This window comes from Canis lupus, chromosome 28 (assembly GCF_048164855.1).
Source record: "Canis lupus baileyi chromosome 28, mCanLup2.hap1, whole genome shotgun sequence".
In the NCBI taxonomy this organism is placed as follows: Eukaryota; Metazoa; Chordata; class Mammalia; order Carnivora; family Canidae; genus Canis; species Canis lupus.
The window spans coordinates 28,282,458-28,304,601 of record NC_132865.1 but is presented as its reverse complement, the minus strand read 5'-3'; the positions used below and the strand labels follow the sequence as shown (position 1 = coordinate 28,304,601).

General features: G+C 36.5%; 1 long non-coding RNA gene across 1 annotated transcript in view; it reads left to right on the top strand.

Annotated features, from left to right (window-relative positions):
* The first annotated feature begins 494 nt into the window (after positions 1-494).
* The window catches only part of LOC140620348 (uncharacterized), a 57,667-nt gene continuing 36,017 nt past the window's right edge, over positions 495-22,144 (top strand). The window contains exon 1 of the long non-coding RNA XR_012020157.1: positions 495-832. This is a non-coding gene — a long non-coding RNA (uncharacterized lncRNA). The remainder of the gene's footprint in view (positions 833-22,144) is intronic.

The following is a 22,144-nucleotide window of genomic DNA, read 5'->3' as shown; positions in this document are numbered from 1 at the left end:
TGTGTATTGTGGGGAGGGTTGCTATCACTGGCCACTCACTTTAGACTAAAATCTTTATCTTAATCTAAATGTGCTGGAGATGAAATGCATGGTTTAATAATATGGAAACCATTTCTATATTAAATATCTTCCTTGCTTGGCTCTGACAGTCAAATTTGAAAATTATTAAATAGGTACATAGACTAAAGACCTTTTAAAATATATTTAAGAATGTCCTAATTACCCAAAGAGCCATGTGGAAAAAAAAAAAAAAAAGGATTCTTGAATATGGTACTGAACTGGAGTGTTTGACAACTCATTTTAACTATCTTTCAGATAAAGAATAAATTCAAAGATTCAGTCACTTGTGCTTACAGAAGAACATATGGCACGTTCTGTTGGAGGACAGAGTAACCCTCAACATCCCAGCCAAATTTTAGTTAGAGTTATTACAGCCTCTTTATCTACGGCTCCCTGTAGTCTTCACTTCCCAAGTGACAGGGCTGGATGAAGAGATGATTGTGCATAAAGTGGTTTGTGATCTTCCTAAGGGAAAGACTTGATAAAACGTGGGCTCTTCTTAGGATACAGCAGATGTGCAGACTCCAGCGAAAGCCCTGCTCGCTTGAACGCAGACAGCCATGAATCACGCACTGTCACACTTCAGCAGGGCGGCTTGGCCAGCAGGGCTGGGCACTCGGGAAGAAGGCAGGAGCAGGAGGGGCTCACCGGCTCTCCAGTCTCTCTGGGCCTTTTTTTTTTTTTCTTTCTGTCCTTAAATCAGGCATGGGGGGTAGCTCTGCAATAAGCTTGGAGCTGGAGCTGGAGCTGAGGGGGAGCTGTCATAATCCAGGTATCTCTACTTTTTATTACTTACCCAAAATGAAAATATGAGTGAGGGTCAAGAGGAAAAAGCTCAATCCCAATTTTGACTTGGTAAGCAGCATCTCACTCACTTGTTGGGTCAGACACAGGGAAGTGCCTCAGACCACTGCTGAGCTTCATCCCTAGGAGCAAAGGAATTCTAGCCAGGGAACAAAGACCAGCACAGGGCAGCATCGAACTGAGGGCTGTGTTGAGAAACCACTTCATAGAGAGGGGAAAGAAGAGGCATGCCGTCCGCCTCAGGGGCACATTTGGCTTCTCTTCCCTGGGAAGAAGAAGGGGAGTCGGCTGTCCTCAATTACATATCTTCCCTTAGGAACATAGAGCTACCTGCCAGATTCAGAAGTGACTCAGCTTTTAGGAGGCTTCTTTGAGGCTATGCTATTTGTATATTCACCCAGGAAGTAACTGTAGAGCACCTGCTGTGTGCCAGGCTCTATGCTGGAGGCGAGGGGTGCACACAGAGCTGCCCTCAAGGAGCTTCTGGCCCAGGCTGAGTAAGCAGAGGCACGGGGAAAGCAAGACCAATTTAAGCCCCGTGGGGGATGCAGGAACAAAATGGTGTGCTTGAAGGGCACTCCAAGAAGGGCGTCTCATGGACCCTGACAGCATTGTGTAAACATCACTTTGGTTCCTTGCAGAGTCTCAGGCTTGGTGTCAGCATTTTTGAGAGCTAGCCGGAGCTTGGCAGCAACCAGCACATCTGCTGCATTGCAGGAAGAGCTTGAGATTTCTAAAGCTGTTTCTTTAGGAAGATCACAGTCCTTGACTTCTGATTTCCACATAGACTTTCAGCATTGGGAGCAAAATCCTCCTGGTGTGTCAGCAAGCAGTCAGGAAATGAGATGCCCTGCTTACTCCCCTGGCACAGGAGCAATAATGCATCGCAAGTTTCAGTTATAAAAAATAAAAGGAAGAAATCAAGATGATGCAGTAGATAATGCCACGTTCCACCATTTGGATGAGATTTGAAATATTCTTCAGGCCTGTCTACAAGCCTAGTGTGACTCCCTAAAAGCACAGATTCACACAACCCACAGTAGGAACTCAGAGTCATGAAATTCCAATGTTGTTGTTGTTTTTTAATGTAAGGGAATTTTGCTAACATTTGTCAGAATATTTAGTTTTATTGATGTCTGGGATTGAATTCTGGAGAAAGTTCTCATATTGGAGGTTGCCATTACAGCTTTATCAGCTAATACTGCACGTGTATGTGTGCACGCGCATGTTTTAATATATGTGATAGCAATAATGAAAAAGAGGAATGGAATGTTAATACACACCAGCTCCCAAGAGAGCAAGGAAGCACTGCAAATATACACAGTGGCATCAAAGCAACATTTCTTTTGAACTAAATAATGCAAATTAGGTTTACCTCGATCCATCTCCCTTTTCATTGGAATATATTTTCAAAGAAATGAAATATGGGTTGTCCTTGTTTTCTTGCTAAAAACTAGGCCTCCCTAAACAAAACCAAGTTTTTGAGGCTGTCAACACTTCTTACAAATGATGACATTTTTTTGTAAGCATGTTAAATTAGAATAGAGAAGATCCTGGCTAATTTGGGTAGCTCAAGCTTCTGAGGGCTTGTGTTGCGCCCTTTCTTTGCGATGGAAGCAAATTCATATTGACTGTCTTCTCCCCTTTCTCATTCAGTTTTCATCATCACATCAGCTGTGGGCCCCTGCACTCACCCTCACATTCTCTTTGTTGTGTTGTTTCCTGCAGGTTTGGCTTATTTTTCCCTCCCCTTCTCTTGTCTTCCTGTACGTATTCTCCACGAGTTTATTTTCCATTTGGAATCTATTTTATCCCTGCTACGGGAGTATCGATCCTCTGTCATATAGACCACCTGCTTCCTGGTGTCCCGTCTTGACTGTCACACAGGCTATTATTGCATGTAGGTCACTTTTGATTATTCCAATGTTGGCTGCGGTTTTCCCAGCTGATGCCATATAGCCTTCCCGTATATCATCAAGAGCATGCAGAAGGCCCCCTGGCCTTTTGCTTTGGCCAGATAATTCATTCAGAGGCTTGGATTGAAAAACAAAAAGTGGCCACATTTTCCTATTAATGGAAACATAACTTTTTGGTTGAGGATGAGGAACAGGAAAGAGAATAACACGTAAAACTTGGCTTTTGCATGTTACCAAAGAGAGAGCAAAAGTCCTTATGTTTTCAGGCTTTGACGTACAGCCATTTGTGTGGACATGCCCGTAGCAAGGACTTTGATGGATAGCTCCCCACCTTCCCACTCCTCATCCAGACTTGCATGCTGTTGAAGAACAGGCCTGCTATCGTTCTTCTGTCAGGTTGAGAGGCCAGGCAACCACAATCATCGTTAAAAATGTAGGGCTATTTCAGGAAGGTGTAAAGTATGCTAAATCCTATGAAATATATTTTTAGACAGATCTAATCTGGAGAATGATGCCTTTGATTAAGGAAACTTGGTAAAAATCATCTTGCTGCTCAGAAAAATCATTTTAGGTAAAATAAATCAAGAGCAAAGATATTTAATGGGTTCAATTAGTCACGTTGAAGTCATGGGAGCAGCTATACAAGTGTACTTTCCCAAGTATAGAGGGGACCAGACATTCTCTCCTTCTTTGTGTCCACTTTCTTTTCAAGAAAGCTAGTACCTATGCTTCTATGCCAGGAAGCTCCTGATGAAATATTTTAAAGGAGAATGAGCAAGAGATGTGTACTTTTTCATTCCTCCTTGAGCACCTTGGACCATTTTTCCTCTTCTCTTAATGGCAGAGTGAATGTATCTATGTATCACAAAACGTCCCTCCCACTCCTGCCCAAGAGCTCATCATATATTACAAAGAGCAGCAACCTTGTCTCTGTGGAGGTAGCCTGTGTCTCTTTCCATGATATAACCTTGAGAGACATGGAGTAGGGTAGAGAGTTCTTCATGATTTCCTTTTATCTGCCTCTTGTTTTCTCACACACAATCAAATGGTGTTGAGCTGCCAACCCAAAAACCCTTGAAGATTTATTCCTTGGCTAGGGAAGTGCATAATATTGAAGATGAAAACTGATAGGTGGAAGGGTAGGGAAACAGCAAACATCTTTCCTTCAGCTGTCTTGGGCAGAGCATCACGTACTGATCTGAAGTTCAATACACCTATTTCTATTCTTCATTCATTCATTCATTCATTCACTTATGTATTTATTTATTTATGGGGGCAGAGGGAGAGAGAATCTCAAGCAGACTCTGCAATGAGCACTGAGCCTTATGTGGGGCACCATACCACAACCCTGGGATCATGACTCAAGCCAAAATCAAGTCTGATGCTTAACCTTCTGAGCCACCCAACCCCCCTCAATATGCCTATTTCTTACTTCATTGCTACCTATTCAGGGAGAATGAGGCAGCAGAGGCAAATGTGGCATCACCTTCTTCATTTCAGCCTTGGAAGGGGGGATGTAGGAATTATATACTTTAATGTGTGTGTGTGTGTGTGTGTGTGTGTGTGTGATGGTTAGGCGGTTTGGGGACAATGCTGGTAAAATAAAACTCTCCTGAAAAAATTAATGACGGCAACAAAAATTTTGAGTAGGAATAGAACAGATACTGTGCCTTTAAGAGTCTCACAAATGTTTGCGTTGAAAATAAAAGGCTTTGAAACCACAGGTTTTATTCCAGTTTCTGGAAAGTGTTGATCCAAACTGGTATCTTCTTAATAATTCTCAGACATGAAAAATCGTTTTAAAGCTCAAGTTAAATGGTTTGTATATAATACACTGTCCCTTGAATAACTCTGCTTGAATTAATTTCAACCAAGAGCATTGCCTGTTATAAACAGAACTGATGTTTTCAATACCAAAATTCTCTCAGAAATATAGGTCTTTTGATAAAGCAAAAAAAATGACATGTCATTTCCCTTTTTAAAGGCTTACATAAATCCCACTTTGTTATTCTGTGGATTTTTCCTTTGTCTAACACACTTGTAGGAGCTTAGGCAATACCTGCAGCCATGGAGCATAATGATTGCAGTCAAGTGTCTAATAGGTGTTTTCCTTTGTTCTGGTTTCAAACTAAGTCTCTGCCATGGTCCATGTCCTTGTATTTAAATCACTGACTTAGTAGTGCTCGAGCCACAATAGATGCCATTGGGGAGAAGCAAAAGACAAAATACTGTAAAACTCGAAGCTAAAGAGATAAATAAAGTCTTAGTGGGAAATCTCTGAAATATTTTAAGTGGTGAAGTAATGTGAACAGATTTAGTTTGGGGGAAGATAAGATTAGTTGCAGAGTAGGGATTTCAGCTGGGGGGCCGAGGGGTGGGGACCATTCTGGGTGGGAGGAGAGTGGTTAGAAAAACCTTGGAGTGCAGCCTGAGTGGTAGAAGGGTAAGGGAAATGTCAGATTGGGGGGTGGCTAGGTTGAGAAATTAAGGAGTTGAGTAGGAGAACTTGCTAACTGATTGCGGGTAGGGAGTGAAGGAAATAAAGGATTCAAAGATGAGGTCCATATTCTTGCATACGTAACAGATGGTCATTTATTGGGAAAACCCAGCAGGAGATGATACATTCATGTTGAGATATGTGAATTTCAAAATACAGATGGGACAACCAAATTTATTAAGAGGTGTGGAGTGCAGATTATTTGGGAATCAATACTTGGTAGAGAAAAGTATTTGTGGGCATAAAGAAAGATGGGGACTTGCATGGAGGGCCCCACATTAAAGTGAGAAGAGGAAGCCCAGGATAAAATGAGAGGAACACCCACACTGAGAAGATAGGATCAAAGGGAGTAGAACCCCAGAGGTGAGGATGTTTTATGAAGGAGGAAGTAGTTGACAGTAAATTCTACTGAGAAGATAAAGACGGAAAAGAATTCATTTGATTTTGTTGTAAGGGAAAATAGGTTCAGTGCAATAGAGGGGATGGAAATCATCTTGCGATGGGTGGACGTTGAGGAGCATAGACAAAGTTTTCCATAATTTTGACAGTTGAATCAAAGGCAGTGAATTCTCTATGGGGAATTTTTAACCCTACCACATATGAAAACTTCGTTTAGATACAGACATCATAACAAGTTTGATTTTTAACTTTGACTTGACTTATTACTATGGCAGAAGGCCCAGCTCAAAGAAATAGAACCTGTTATAGAAGTACTATCAGAAAAGAATGGCCAAGTCAGGTGAAACCGCTATCGTATGACTGTGAGTATTTGCCTTTGTCTCTGTATGTGTTTTGGTTTGCGGCCATTAATAGCTTAGATTCCATGAAGCAGTGGCAAAGGGGAGTGTGTCAGAGCAGCAGGCCAAAATTAAATTACAGCAACCTCGCACTTTGCATTAAAACCTTCACTCGGAGATGGAGGCTGGTAATCACATCCAGATTTTCCTTAAAGACAATGGCCCTCCATGCAACTGGCCACACTCAGTTAATTCATGCTGTCAGCTGCCTTTATTGGCTGTGGGGAATGCAGTATTGATTCTTGAACTCAGCAGCAGCACAAAGAGCCACTAGTGCATGGTCAAAATGCTGCAATAAAGGGCTGGCAGCTTGAGAAAAGCAGCCATTCCGTTGCACAAACAAGGTCAATTAGAGGACAGTGCAGTGTAATATAAATAGCATTAGCATCCCTCTTCAACTCCGATGATATCACGCTGGCAGAATGACAGTAAGGAAAATAAGGTTTAATGTCGAATAAATATAAAGGCATTTAGTGTAATTTAATTTCAAGCTCTCTATCATTTTAAAAGTGCTATGAGTAGCAAAATATTTAGTTTCATCATGGGTAGGAATTTATGTCTACAACACTGATTTTTTGATAAAACTTTGTGCTCTAGCCAATTAGTCACGTACAGTAAAACTGATGTCGTTAATGCTATTGAGAAGTAAACAATTTCTCATTCACAGTTTCAATGTAGTGTGCCTATCTGTTATTTATTATCCTATTTAATATTGAAATTTCAGAATCTCTAGAGTATCATGAAGGAGGAACAAAAGATATCTTGGTATTTTTAGTTTAAGAGATAGAGCAAGTTGCGTCTTTTTCTTTTCTTTTAAGTTGCTGGAAATTACTAGGACCTTTTGTTTAAATACTTGCATTCATTACTTTTATTTATGGGAGAATTTTTCCTACCTTCTTTGTCAGTTCAAAATTAATTACAAATGTAAAACGCATCATGCTGTTAACACATACTCTATGCGGGAAACAAATTATACTCTCAAAATAGATAATGGACAGCTTGGAGAGGTAATTGATAAACCTACCCTGCCTACAATAACTGAATAGATTTTAGAAAAATATATAATTGTAAGGAATGGAAAGACTGTGTTTGAATTCTCTTAGTAATGAGTGCGCCCAGGGTTGACTAGGAGCAACTCATTAAAGTGCATAAAAGAGTTTAAAGAAAGTTTGAAATCATGGTGTCTTTGAAACGTCCATTAACCTCTGAGAGCGTATATAGTTTCTCAGGCTGATGTTGTCCAGTAATTTGGTCAAAACCAGTTTCTAAAAGATGAATGTACCAAGTAGCCTAATGTATTTCCAACAAACCAGCTGTGTTCATTGTGAGTTGGATACAAGAATCCCACAATGCTTTCATAAACTTCCGTGAGTGAGTTAATATATCTCATTTTTTTTTAATCCCATAGGTCCTCCTCCATCAGCTAAAAGATAATTTGTGGGCAGCCCTGGTGGCTCAGGGGTTTAGCGCCACCTTTGGCCCAGGGCGTGATCCTGGAGACCCAGGATCGAGTCCCACATCAGGCTCCCTGCATGGAGCCTGCTTCTCCCTCTGCCTTTGTCTCTGCCTCCCTCTCTCTCCTCTGTGTATTCTCATGAATAAATAAATAAAATCTTAAAAAAAATAAAAATATGATATACCATAAATGACTTTCTGGCCAGTGTTTATAAGTCTAATAAACATCCTTTCTAATGGATGCATAACATTCCATCTTATAGTTATAGCCTCACTTAATTATCAAATCTCCTTTTGTACTACATTTGGATTTTTTCCAATTATAGTTAATATGTAATGAATATCCTTATATACATTTTTTTCGTACTTAAAATATTTCTATAGGATACATTTCTCAAAAACAGAATTAACCAGCAGGTTAAGTGAAATTTTTTCTAACAAACCCTTTATTTTGAAATTATTTTAGATTTATAAACTAGTTGGGAAGATAATACACGCCTCATCCAGTTTCCTCTAAAATTAACATCTTATATTACCATGATAATATCATAAACTATGTTTCGCTGTGAAAACTAAGAAGCCAATATTGGTACATTACTATTCACCGGACTCCAGATTTCAGTAGGATGTTTTTACTAATGTATTTTGTTATTGTTTGAGGATCCAATCCAGAATAAATGCATTCAGTTATGTTTTCTGTTTCTTTGGGGCTGTGATTATTTTCACTCTTCACATGTTGCCCATCACCCTGACAGTTCTGAAGAGTACTGGCCAGGTATTTTGTAGGAGGGATTGATTGATATTTGCACTTAAAATTTAATCCCCAAGATGTTTTATTAATCTATTATACCAGTGAATGTTAGTGACTATTTTTTTCTAATAACCTTGACATTGGAAGATATTTATCTCTTGTTAAACTTTGCTTCCTGGCTGGTGATAAATAGAATTATTTCATGGATTTAATTGATGTGTAGATTGAGAATATTTTCAAAGACTTATCATTTGTTTTTCATTTCTTATGAATTGATCATTCATGTTCTTTGTCCATTTTTCTACTAGGATATTGAACTTCTCTGATAAATTTGTTAAATTCTTCACGTATTAGAGCTCTTGGCCTTAGGATTGCTCCAAAAATCTTAACAAATATTTATATCATCGTGGGGTTTTTTCAGTGTTTTAATGTTTTTTTTTTTCTATAGATAAGTTGTTGTAAGTTACTTTCCCCACACTGTCTGAATAATTTGTCATGTTTAAAGATAGTACTTTCTTTACACCTAGATTACAAAATGTTCATGAATTTATTTCTTGTATATTTTGGCCTCATATTTTACATACCTATCTTTGACACATCTGGGATTTATTCTGATGTTAGGAATGTTGGAGGGATCCAGTTTAGTTGTGTATACTCTTATGCCTTTTGTTTATTTGGTGAAATGGAACTGACAACATCTGAGGGAGAAGTAGTCATAATTTTTGGCTCCAAACACAGTAGAGCCTCATCTGAAGAAGAGTATGAGAAGTGATATTTTACTGTACACCTACCTGCTACCTTAAAATCCTTTATAGTCTTTATTTTGCTTGATCTCTCAACTGCATCTAACACTTATTCACTACTCCTTTGGGTTTTCTGATCCCACATTACGTTTCATTCTTTTCTCTTTCTTGATCTATTTCATGCTCCACTTAAGCTCTAATTCTTGAGGGTGGCTGTTCCTGCCATTTGGGTTCTGTACCACTTATCTCCTCACCTTGAGTGTATGTGTGTGTGTGTGTGTGTGTGTATACATATACATATTGTACAGTTGTCATCTGTCTCTTGTTGTAACCCAGAAACTATTCTAAGCATATTAAATATAATTACTTATATAATCCTCATGATAGCCTTATGAAATTGGTACTATCATTATCATCTTCTTTCTATAGATGAGAAAACTAGAAAAATTCATACACTCTCCTAAGTTAACCTAAATTCTGAAAAATGAAGATAGAATTTGAACCCAGCCTCTCTGGCTCAAAAGTTCATAGTCAAAAAAAAAAAAAAAAAAAGTTCATTGTCTTCATCAGTGTGGTGAAGTGTCCCTCAGTACTATGTGGCTGCTATTGGTTGAGAGAATTGTCATCTACTCCTGTCATGTTTGTTGGTATCATTATTCACTGAAGTAAAGAACCTGACTTATTCTCTACCTCCCCTTCCATGTATAATGCATAGCCAGTATTGTAGATTTTACTTCTATATGATTTGAACTCAGCTTCTCTCCCTCAAGTCTTATCTGCTATGCTAGATTTGGCCTTCATTATCCTTTGTCTGGGCCACTGCAATAACCTTCTAACCATAGTGCCAAATCTGTTTGGATGGATTACTGGACATTTATCTAAAAGACCAGTTTAACCGTGACGTTCCTCTGAATGAGCTCCTCAGCAGCTTCCTCCCCATCCTAGTGTGAGTTCTAAGCAAGGTTCTCCATGCCCTGACACTCACTCCCGGACCTCGCTGATTTCCATTCTTCCCTGCTTTCATCCCAAACACTCCACTCCAGACTGTTCTGCTTGGGTCATGTTTCTCACTGTCTAAGTCTCTCCTCATTCATTGCCCTCTACAGACAGTCCTCTCTCTAGCCTCTTGCTTCCAGGATGGCTGGAGCAGGTACCCTTTCTCCATCATAACACTGGATTTCCCAGGTACTGAAGTCATCTGCCTATTTGTCTGTCTCACTGAGCTCCTTGAAGGAGGACTCAACACTGTTTCATTTGTCTTTACTTTTTTAGTACCCAGGTGCCTGATACTGTATAGGGCACTTGTTAAATATTTGCTAACCTGAATTCTAGAGGCAATTTTATAATATCCTAAGTACTATGCCTGCCTTATAGTCACATCAGAGAGAATCTTTTGAGCTCTTGAACTACTTTAAGCAGACATTCAAGTCACTGAAGGAATAATTGTACACAAGTCAACTATGGAAATCATTGCTTTCAAACAGCAAGTAAAGGAACGTTTCCCGGATGGATAGATGCTATGTTATTATAGTGTTTGGTACATGTAATTAGCGAGCTGCTCTTGTAGACGTTCCTTGACTTGCTATTAAATCTGTGCTCTGAATCTCCATTTCTATTAAAATGTAACTGCAGCTGATTTACATCCCACATCCACAACATTAAGGGCAATGTAGAAGCCACCATCTCTAAAGACCCAGTGGTGAGTCTTTCTGACATTGGTTTGTGATGGAAACAGGAATTTAGGGGGACGTTAAGGCAGCATGTACAAAAAGAAGTCAGGGTGATGGAGAATAGACATTAATAGAAAAACAAAAACCATTTATTTGGCATTCTTTATGTGCCAGGGACTGTATTATCTCATTTAAAATCTTACATGCTCCTCCTCAAGTCTTCAAGACATGACTATTGCCTTGAAATTATGGCTCCTGATAAGCAGGAACAGCATAAAAAAGAACTCAGATATCTTCTATACCTTTCGTGGAGTAAAACCTAAGTAGTTAGCTGCAGCTTTTCCTTGTCCAGTATGGACTATGTTGACTGGAATTCAGTGCCATAGAAAAGCCTCCCCATCCCCTTAACACAATGGTCTCAGGAGACTCAGAAACCCCAAGAGTAGAAACTCCTTCCATAAACCTTCGAAGTTCAAATCTTTCAAGCACACAAACATCTCAAGGGCCCCTTTGGGCTACTGTGAAATGTCTTCACATCGAAAAATATTTTTTTGCAGGAAGTTAAAGTGGAGAAAGAGTATGTTCTAAGACATGCAGGGATGTTTGTGACTATCCCTGCCAGTATTTCTACCTCCTTTGGATTTTTTCCTATCATTATCTATGGCATTTGTTTTGCCCTCCTCAGCCTTCCTATAGAATGCCAATGTGTTGATTTTTGCTGATTTTGGCCAATGTGTTCCTTAGGATTTCTTCCTGGGAAAGCTGGATGAATAAAGTAGGGGATGTGCACTTCCTACTTCCTAGAGAAATATGAAGTCTAACTCTTGCTGTTGAGTCAAGTATTACAGACTTTCTGTCTGATTTGCCTTCCCTTCAAGGTTGTCCCACACAGGGATTCCGGATTTTGAGTTAAGTTAAACAAAACAGATAAAAATAGCCCATTCTAAAGCATAGAAGAAAAACTCAGTGATATTTTAGATGTGTTTCGGGCAGGAAGTAAAGAGCAATCTGAAGAGGAGGTCCTTGAAAACAGGGAGAGTCCTGGCAAAAGGATAGCAATGCTAGATTGATGATCTGAAGTTCGTAGATTTTTCAATCAATCTCTTCTTCATGTAAGGGGCCTTGCCATTCTTACCATGAGACTACTGTCCAAGACTCTGCAAATGGATTGAATGGAGACTAGTTTAAACAAAACAAAACTTATGGACAGCCCATATTTTAGGATCTCCTTCCTTATTCTTACCATGAAAATATTATTTTGTTAAATGTGTGCTTTAGTTTTTTTAAATTCATCTTTAAAATAGATTTCCCCTGAAAGTGTGTGTGTGTATACGTGTATGTATGTATTGCTTGCATATTTATTTGATCTTCTTTCTCTGTTTTTCCTTTTTTGTTGTTGTTGCTCTTGGTTATTTTAAACGTTGTCATTCGCTCTATGTTTTATTGTACTTCTACCTTAAGGCCCTTAAATAAAAGTATCTTTTATTAAGCCATAAAAGTCATTTTAACTATGTATACTCTCTTAATTATGTCTGTATAGGTAGACACATGTTCATATTTTATTTTATTTTTTTCTCATGTTTATATTTTAAAAAATAAAACAAGAACCTTTAACTGTTTTCTCAGGAGCAATGAGAATGCAAATGAATAAGAATTCATGTTGATCTATTCTGGAGGTTTTTGGAATTTGCTTGGAAATGGGAATGAAATACCATGTTTCTTCTTCTTTCTTTTTTTAAAAAAATTATTTATTTATTTATGAGAGAGAGAGAGAGAGAAAGGCAGAGACACAGGAGGAGGGAGAAGCTGGCTCCATGCAGGGAGCCCGACGCGGGACTCCAGGATCGCGCCCTGGGCCAAAGGCAGGCGCTAAACCGCTGAGCCACCCAGGGATCCCCCAAATGCCATGTTTCTTTTTTTTTTTTTTTTTTTTTTAATTTTTATTTATTTATGATAGTCACACAGAGAGAGAGAGAAAGAGAGGCAGAGACATAGGCAGAGGGAGAAGCAGGCTCCATGCACTGGGAGCCTGATGTGGGATTCGATCCCGGGTCTCCAGGATCGTGCCCTGGGCCAAAGGCAGGCGCTAAATCGCTGCGCCACCCAGGGATCCCAAATGCCATGTTTCTATATGCATTTCCTCTCCGTGTGTTTTGCTTAAATATCAGTGGCAATGTGTCTGTGAAAATATACTTATCAACAGCCTCATCATACATGAGTGGAATCTCAGCGTCCACTAAATAGATTTTTATATCTCTTCCATCTCTATTTAAATGTGACTTCATTTTATTTCCTTAGCTGGAAACACTGACAAAGGAAAAAAAATGAAGGAAAGAAGTAAAAAGAGGAAGACAGGGCTGTTCATTTCTGCTATCAAATGACCAACAGAAAATCTATTAAAAACTACATTTTTATATGAAAAATAACATTTGGTTATAATAAAACTCTAGTGTACATCTTTAAGCTAAGATGTTCTCTGGTTCTTTTGATTAATCTGTATAATTAAACAATACCAATAAATTAAAATAGCAATAAGTTAATTGTAGTCAAATTATTTTTCATTATAGACATGCTAGCTAAAAGGAGATCTGAGACACAGAAAACTGAAAGTATTGTTCAACATGTATTGAAGTCTTACCATGTATCAGTCATTGTCAAATACTACAGATACAAAGGAGATAGAGACTTTGTCCTTGAAGACTTCCCATTTACTTGGAAAAACAGGGGAAGACAACCCTCTAAAATACAGTACTTCCTAAGCTTCAGAAAAGTTGCACAGGAAACAAATGATTGATACACTTTGGTGGAAGCTTGTACAATGGATAATGAGTAGAACTTGCAAGGGTAGGAGGAAAACTGGTGCATTTCCTAATGAAGATTGGAAAAGTGCTGGGGGACAACTGTGACTGTTACAGAATGCCATTCAAGTGGTATCATAAAATATGTAGTCTTTTGTGTATGAATTTTCCATTTAAAAAAATGCCTCCAATATCTATATTGTTACATGTGACACTAATTCCTTTTTTGTTTATTATATATAGTTGGGGACTAATCCATTGTATGGATATACCACAACTGTAAATGGGTTCACTAGTTAATGGACATCTGGCAGGTCTTTTTTGTGGACATATGTTTTCATTTTTCTTCTTTAAATTTCTAGCAGTGGAGTTTCTGAGTTGAATGCAAAGTGTAGGTTTAACTGTAAAAAATTGCCAAACATATTTCTAAAAAAGCTATAGCATTTTTCATTTCCACCAGCAACATATGAGAGTTTTAGTTGTTCCATGTGATATTTAATTTCACATGTCAACTTGACTTGGCTAAGGTAAACTATTATTTTGGGGCATGTCTATGAGAGTGTTTCTGGAAGAGGTTAACATTTCAATTAGTAGACTAAGTAAAGAAAATCACCCTCACAAAATCTGGTGGGTATCATCCCTTGAGGGCCTAAGTAGAAAAAAGAAGGGGAAGGGCAAATTTACTCTCTGTTTCAGCTGGGACATTCACTTTCTCATGCCCTCAGATATCACTGCTTTTGATTCTTAGGTCTTTGGACTTGGACTAGAACTACACCATGACTTTGCTGGGCCTCCAGTTTGCAGATGGCAGATTGTGGAATTTATCCTCCATAATTTAGAGAGCCAATGATGCATAATCTCTCTTTCGATATGCCTATATGTAACCTATTGGTTATGTTTCTCTGGAAAAATTCGGATACATTCCTTATCCTTTCCAATACTTGATATTGTCAGTCTTAAATTTCTTATTTTATTTTTTAAATTTAAATTCAATTAGCCAACGTATAGTATATCATTAGTTTCAGATCTAGTGTTCAATAATTTATCAGTTGCGTATAACTCCAGTACTCATCACATCATATGCCCTACTTAATGCCCATCACTCATTCAATCTTAAATTTTAGCTATTATAGTGAGTGTGCAATGGTATCTCATTATGGCTTGAATTTGCACTCTTCTAATTACTAGGAATGTTAAATATACTTGTCATGTCATCATTTGCTATTCATATACCATCTTTAGTGAAGTATCTGCTCAACTATTTTGCTCATCTTTAACAATTGATCTGTGTCCATAAATATTCCTTATATAGTCTCATATATTTTTGTATTCTGGTTCTTTATCAGATATGTGTTTTCTTTTTAAAAAATTTTTTTAAATTTATTTGAGAGGAAGAGTAGAAAGAGAAAGAGAGAGAGAATGAGAATAGTCGTGAGGTGGGAGAGGGAGAAGTAGACTCCCTGCTGAGCAGGAAGCCTGAAGTGGAGCTCAGTCTTAAAACCCTGGGATCATGACCTGAGCAAACGTTTAACCCACTGAGCCACCCAGGCACCTCTCAGATATATATTTTTAAATATTTTTTCCAGTCTATGGCTTGCCTTTTATTTTTTTTAATGTTTATTTGAATAGCAAACATTTTTAATTTGAATAAATTCATAAATTTTAAATGGCATGTGTTTTTGTGCTTTTTGTTGCAAAGTTACAAAGATTTTCTCCATGTCTTTGCACTTTGATTTATAATCTGTTTGAGCTAATTTCTGGATTTTATATTAAATAAGAGTCAAGGTTAACTTTTTCTTGAGTGTATATGAAATTGTTCTAACACTATTTAAATGATTATTTTATCCTCACTGGATTACATTGGCACATTGTAAAAAAATCGTCCAAGGCTAGACTCTCTATTCTAGTTCATTGATCCATATGATCCATTATCCTTTGCCAACACCTCTTTATCTTTACTGTACTAGCTTTATTGTAAATCCTAGAGTCAGGTAGCATAAGTTATCCAACTTTGTTCTTCAAAAATGCTTCTTTAGTAGTCTAAACTTTCACAACTTAATACATTTTAGAATCACTTTATAAATTCTATTCCCAAAATCTGGTGGGATTTTGACTTATATTTTGTTGAATCACAATACAAATTTGAATGTTTTGACAAAACAGAACAGAATCCAATCCATGAATATGCCACTTTTCCCCATTTATTCAGACATTCTTTAATTTTTCTCAGTAATAGTTTTCAGTACAAGTTTTGCATATCCTTCGTTAAATTTGCCCCTACGTATTTTATGTCTTTAAATTCTATTTAAATGGGATGCCTGGGTGGCTCAGCGGTTGAGCAACTGCCTTCGGCTCAGGGGATGATCTTGGAGTTCTGGGATTGAGTCCCACATCGGGCTCCTTACATGGAGCTTGCTTCATCCTCTGCCTGTGTCTCTGCCTCTCTCTTTCTGTGTCTCTCATGAATAAATAAATAAAATCTTTAAAAAATTCTATTATAAGTGATATTTTTATTAATACTTCAATTTTTAGTTGTTTATACTAGCAGATAGAAATATAAATGATTTTTGTATATTAACCTTTATCCACCTTCTACAAATCTCTATATTTTCTATTCATCATGTTTCAATGGAGAACTCTAATACATTCCTTATTATTGTTATTCCTTATCAACTTATTTGTTTACTTGCTTTGTGTAGATTCTTTAGGATTTCCTATATAGATGGCCATGTCACATGCACATAAAAACAGTTATACTGCTTCCTATCTATCTCTATGTCTTTTTTTAAATTATTTTTCTTTATTGCATGGTCTAGGGCCACTAGGATAATGATTAATAGAGATGGTAAGAATAAACATTTTTTCTTTGCTCTCAATCTTAGGAAAGCTTTCAGATTTTCAACATTAAATATGTTGTTGGCAGTAGGTTTTTTATAAATACCCTTTGTCAGTTTGAAGAATTTCTTTTCTATTCGGGCTTTGCTGTGAGTTTTTACCATGGATCGTTGCTGAATTTTGTCAAATGTTTTCTAAGCACATATTGAGATGATTATCTGACTTGTTTTAGCATATTAATTAATTGATTGACATTGGGTTTAGACATAAAACCAACTTTGCCTTCTTTGGATAAGCCCAAATAGGTCATAATATTTTGTGCTTTGTATATCTACATTGCTAGATGTACTTTTTATAATTTTTGTTAAGGGTTTTGGCATATAAAATAGGAGGATATGGGCCTGTGGTTTTGTTTTTGTTTTTCTTTCTTTTTTTTTTTGTTTCAGTTTTTGTATAATGGAAATATTGACCTCATAAGATGAGTTGGGGTGAGTGCCTTTCTTTTCTATTTTGTGGAGGCAGCAAACTTCAGTAGTAAAGTCTTTGAGTATGGAGTTTTTACTGTGGAAAAGGATTTCTATTAGCTGCAAATTCAATTTCCTTAAAAGATAAAAGACTATTCAGATGATCTATTACTTCTTGAGTTAGCGTCTGTAATTCACATCTTTCAAAAAGTTTGTCCATTTCACCCAAATGGCCAAATCTATTGCCATATAGTTATTCATAGTATTTCCTTATTATCTCCTTAATGTAAGGCTGATCCTGTAGTGATATCTTCTCCTTCATTCTTGAAATTACCAATTGCATTTTCTTTTCTCTTGAACAGTTTCATTAGAATTTTGTTTTTTGAATTTTTATAATTTATTGATAAAAAGAAGGCTGAATATTGACATTTAGGGTATCTTGACAAAGTTAATACAGTATCTGAGGACAAACAGCATTAAATATGGGACATGTCCTACATACAGATGCCTGGAAACCTATAGATTTTATAATGATGTGCAAAGGCCATGGTAAAGGGGCAGACCCTGCAATCCAGCTACTGGATACTAAAGGCATCTGTCTCATAAGTCAGTAACTTGCATTTCCTGCTCAGGCAGAAATCACCTTAGCAGATAGAGCACTGGATGAACAGTCAAGAGGATTCGATTTTACTCATAGCATAATTTTATCACTTCCTTCCTTTCCTTTGTTCTCTTTCTTTCTCTTTTCTGTCTTCTATCAATGGCTTAGCTCTTTGGAGAGATGATGTCAGGTATCTCTGAGGTGCTTCCTTCCTCTCTTCAGTGGAGAGAGGAAGGAAAGAGGAAGAGAGGAAGGAAAACAGGGGAGAGTGAACAGAGATGTAACCTGCACCTGGCACAAGATAGTTCTGTGGGAAAGCTTCCTTGTGGGGTCATGAGGTCTCAAGACTCTAACCCTGGTATCTTGAAGGGAAATGGCTACACTGTGCATTGGGCATGCCTGACCCTGAACACTAGCTCTTGAGCAAAGACTCTTGGGCTCCAAGGAAGCAGTAATAACACCCAAATCAAGACTCTGTAAGGTGTTGGACAAGGAGGAGAGAGTGTGACTTGGGCTAAATGTGAGAGGTCCTTCCTTCTCCTGCTTCCTGGGTCTTTTTTTTTTTTTTTCAAATTTTTTCTATTCTATTTATTTAAACTGAAAACAAAAACAAAAACAAAAACAAAAACAAAAACAAAAACCGAGGGATGCCAAGTGGCTCAGTTGGTTAAGTGTCTGACCCTTGATTTCAGCTCAGGTCATGATCTCAGGGTCGTGGGACAGGGCCCTGCATTGGACTCTACATTGGGTATGGAGCCTGCTTGGGATTCTCTCTTCACCTCCTTCTGTTCCTCTCACCCTCCCCCTACCTAAAAAATATACATACATACATACATACATATAAAAAATCCTTTCTCCCACACCCAACTCCTACCACTGGCAATCACCAATATGTTTCCTGTATCTGCTAGCTTTTTTTTAAAATTCCAGGTGTAAGAAGATCACATGGTATTTGTCTTTCTTTGTCTGTTATTTTAGTTAGTGTAATGCCCTCAAGGTCTGCTTGTATTGTTGCAAATGGCAAGATTTCATCCTTTTTATGACTGAATAATATTCCATTTGTCCATTTATTCATCAATGGACACTTAGGTCTTTTTCTATATCATGGCTATTGTAAATGGTGTTGAAATAAACATGGGGGCACATATATCTGTTTGAATAAGTTTTTTTTCTTTTTTTTTAAATAAAGACTCACAAGTGGAAATAATAAAGACTTACAAGTACTGGATCATACAGTGGTACTATTTCTAATTTCTTGAGGAACTTCCATAATGTTTTCCATAATGGCAGCACCAATTTACTTTCCTACCACCACTGTACAAGGGTTCCTTTTTTCCTGCTACCTTAGCAACACTTGTTATTTTTTGACTTTTAGATAATAGCCATTTTGAAAGGTGTAAAGTCATATCTCATTGTGATTGATTTGCATTTCCCTGATGATTAATGATGTTGAACATCTTTTCGTGTACCTGCTGAACATTTGTATGTCTTCTTTGGAAAAATTTTTATTCAGATCTGCTCATTTTTTAACCAGACTGTTTTGTGTTGCTGTTTGGGATTTTTTTAACTATTGAGTTTTATCAATTTTGTTGATCTTTTCAGTGAAGCAACTTTTGATTTTCCATATTTTGTTTTGACCTTTATCACATTAATTTCTGCCCTATGTTTATTAATTTCTTCAGGTTAGTTTAGGTTTAATTCTGTTTTCCTAATACCTTAGGGTGGAATCTTAGGTCATCAATTTGAGGTCTTTTTTCTTTTCTAATATGAATGTTTAATTCTATAAAGTAACCACTAAACAATGCTTTAGCTACATCCACAAAAATTTGTGATGTTTAAGTTTTCAAGCAATTCAAATATTTTCTAATTTCTTGTATGATTTGTTAACTTATGTGTTATTTAGATCATGTTGTTTAATTTCTAAATATTTGGAAGTATTCCAGATATTTCACTATTACTTATTTCTAGGTTAATTCTTTGCATGATTTTACAGAAATTTTTGGTGTGTTTGCAGAAATTTTTTTATATGATTTTAATTCTTTTAAATTTATTGTGCTCAGAATATGCTCTTAGTGTTTCATGTGCATTTGAAAAGAATAGGTATTCTTTTCTTGGGTAAGATTGGTTGATAATGTTTTTCAAGTTTCCCATTCTTACTGATTTATATACATTCTATCAATTACTGAGAGATTAATGTTTAAATATTCAATTATAATTTGGATTTTTCTATTTTGCCTTTCAATTCTACCAGCTTTGCTTCTTATATTTTGAAGCTTCGTTGGTAGGTACAAACACATTTAGTACTGTGTGTCTTCATGATGCAACAATTACTTTATTAATTATAAAACATTTGTCTCTGTGATAATATTCCTTGTTCTGAAATCTAGACTATCCGATATTAACATAGCAACTCTAGCTTTCTTTAATTTTTTCATGTATACCTTTTTCTATAATCCTACTGTTTATGTCTTTGTTTATTTTTAAAGATTTTATTTATTTATTCATGAGAGAGAGAGAGAGGCAGAGGGAGAAGCAGGCTCCATGCAGGGAGCCCAATGTGGGACTCAATTCCATGACCCCAGGATCACCACCTGAGCCGAAGGCAGATGCTCAACCACTGAGTCTCCCAGGTGTCCTTAGGTCTTTGCATTTAAAGGGAGTTTCTTATAGACAACATAGAGGTAGGTTCTACTTGTATTTGCTATTACCTCCCCCCCCCCCCTTTTTTTTATATTACCTCCCTTTTAACTTGAGTGTTTAGACTAGTAGTTCTCAAGCTTTCTGGTCACATGACCGACTTGTATTCTTATCATGATTTTGTTTATGTGGATTTACATCTATTGATATTTAGTCTATTAAAATCTAAAAAGAAAAAATTTAAATATATTTATTGCTACATTTAAAATAATAAGAACAACATTACATCTTTGTGTGTGTGTATAAATATGTATAATAAATTTCTTTTCAAAAAACGTTGAGAAGAATGGTTCTTTTTTTCTCTGCATTTTTGCAAATCTCTTATATGTTTGGATTAATAAAAGACAACTAGATTTGCATATCTGCTTCTGCATTTAACCTATTGTAATATGTTGTGTTGAAGTACCTGAAGAAAATCTGGCCTCACAGAGATACTTAGTTGGAAAATGAGGAGAATTGAATAGCCTTTTCCATTTTTAGCTTTGCCTTTCCTTAGTAATACAGAGAAAGCAAATGATGCTTGAGAGCAATGCTTTGCATTAATGCCCTCATTTATTTAGATTGTCTTCCTACTCAGAACATAGTATATAACTTCACTGTTTTAGTTTCACAAAAATATTATAATTTCTTTATTTAGAGCTTGAGTACTTTTATTAAATTTATTTGTAGTATCTCATTATTAAAATCTTATTGAAACTTTTGTCAACTACATTTTCTAGCTAAAATCTATGATGACTTTATATTTGCCACCTTGCTGAACTCCATTACTTATAGTAATGTGCTATCAGTTAATTTCCTAATTGTCTGAAGATTATACACGTTCTTTTCTTTATCTTCCTTCTTTACTTTTTTGAACACATTGTCTAAGACTGCTAATAAATATTAGAGGGTAGTGGTAATAGATAAACATATTGTCTTCTAATTTTCAGTAAGATTTATTAAACATAATTTTCTGAAAGTTTATGAAAGAAATCCTTTAAAAAGTTGGGGAGGCTTTTCTAATTTACACTTACTAAGGACCTTTGGGAAAGATGAGTATTGATCTTCATCATTTTTGGCATCTGTTGAGATAATAAATATTTTTCTTTATTCTAAGAAATGAATGCCTTTGACAGTTTTTTTTTTTTTTAACACAACACTGGTGTGCTAGTAAACTGACCCTCTGTATGAAAAAAAAAATTCCTTGATTTGTTGCATTTGCCAATTTCTGTGTTGTGCATACTTCCTTAATAGCTGGTTTCAAGCTATCAATTAGCTCACGGAATTACTGATTATGTTACAGCACATTTTTCATGTGCTGCTATAAGGCAACTCCAGCTAACCAGTTCATAAAATAACCTTGTATTCTTGGTTAAATTGTACCTGGTCATTATGTAAAAATACATGAGCCATTTGCCTTTTTAAAAGTAAGATGTTACACTAGTTTTTAAAACTTATGTAATATCATTGGACTATTATGGCTTTCTACCTCTTTGTATGTCAATTTTGTAATATACATATTTTTAAAAATCATTATTTTCTAACATCAAAGATTGGCATATATTTATAGTATTCTTTTATAATTTAAAAAATTTCCCGTGTCTCATGTCCCCTTTTAAGTTTTTAATGTTGCCTGTTTATATTCTCTTTCCATTTTTTTCTTCACCAAACTTGTAAGAATTTACATTCTTTTTCAAGCTTGTTTATTAATTAAACAAAATAGATTCTCAAGTTGTACATTTAAGTCATTTATGTTCACTCTTTCTTAGTTTCTAATCTGTGTATGTAAAGACATAATTTAGTCCGGATTTATTGGGCTTTGACAGTGTTTTGAATGTATTATAGATTTAGTTATAGACATGATTCTCTCTACTGACTGCACCCTCACTCCTGATGCAAACTTTATCACACTTCTATTTAGCCAAACATTAATTAACTTCATAGAAAAGAAGTGGCTACTTAGAACAAAAGCAGATGCATCAGATCTCAGCCAATTGCTGGACCACTAGAAGCCCTAATACAGGCACAGAACTACTTGACACTCCTCTCACAAGATGGCTGCTAGATCTGAGAACAT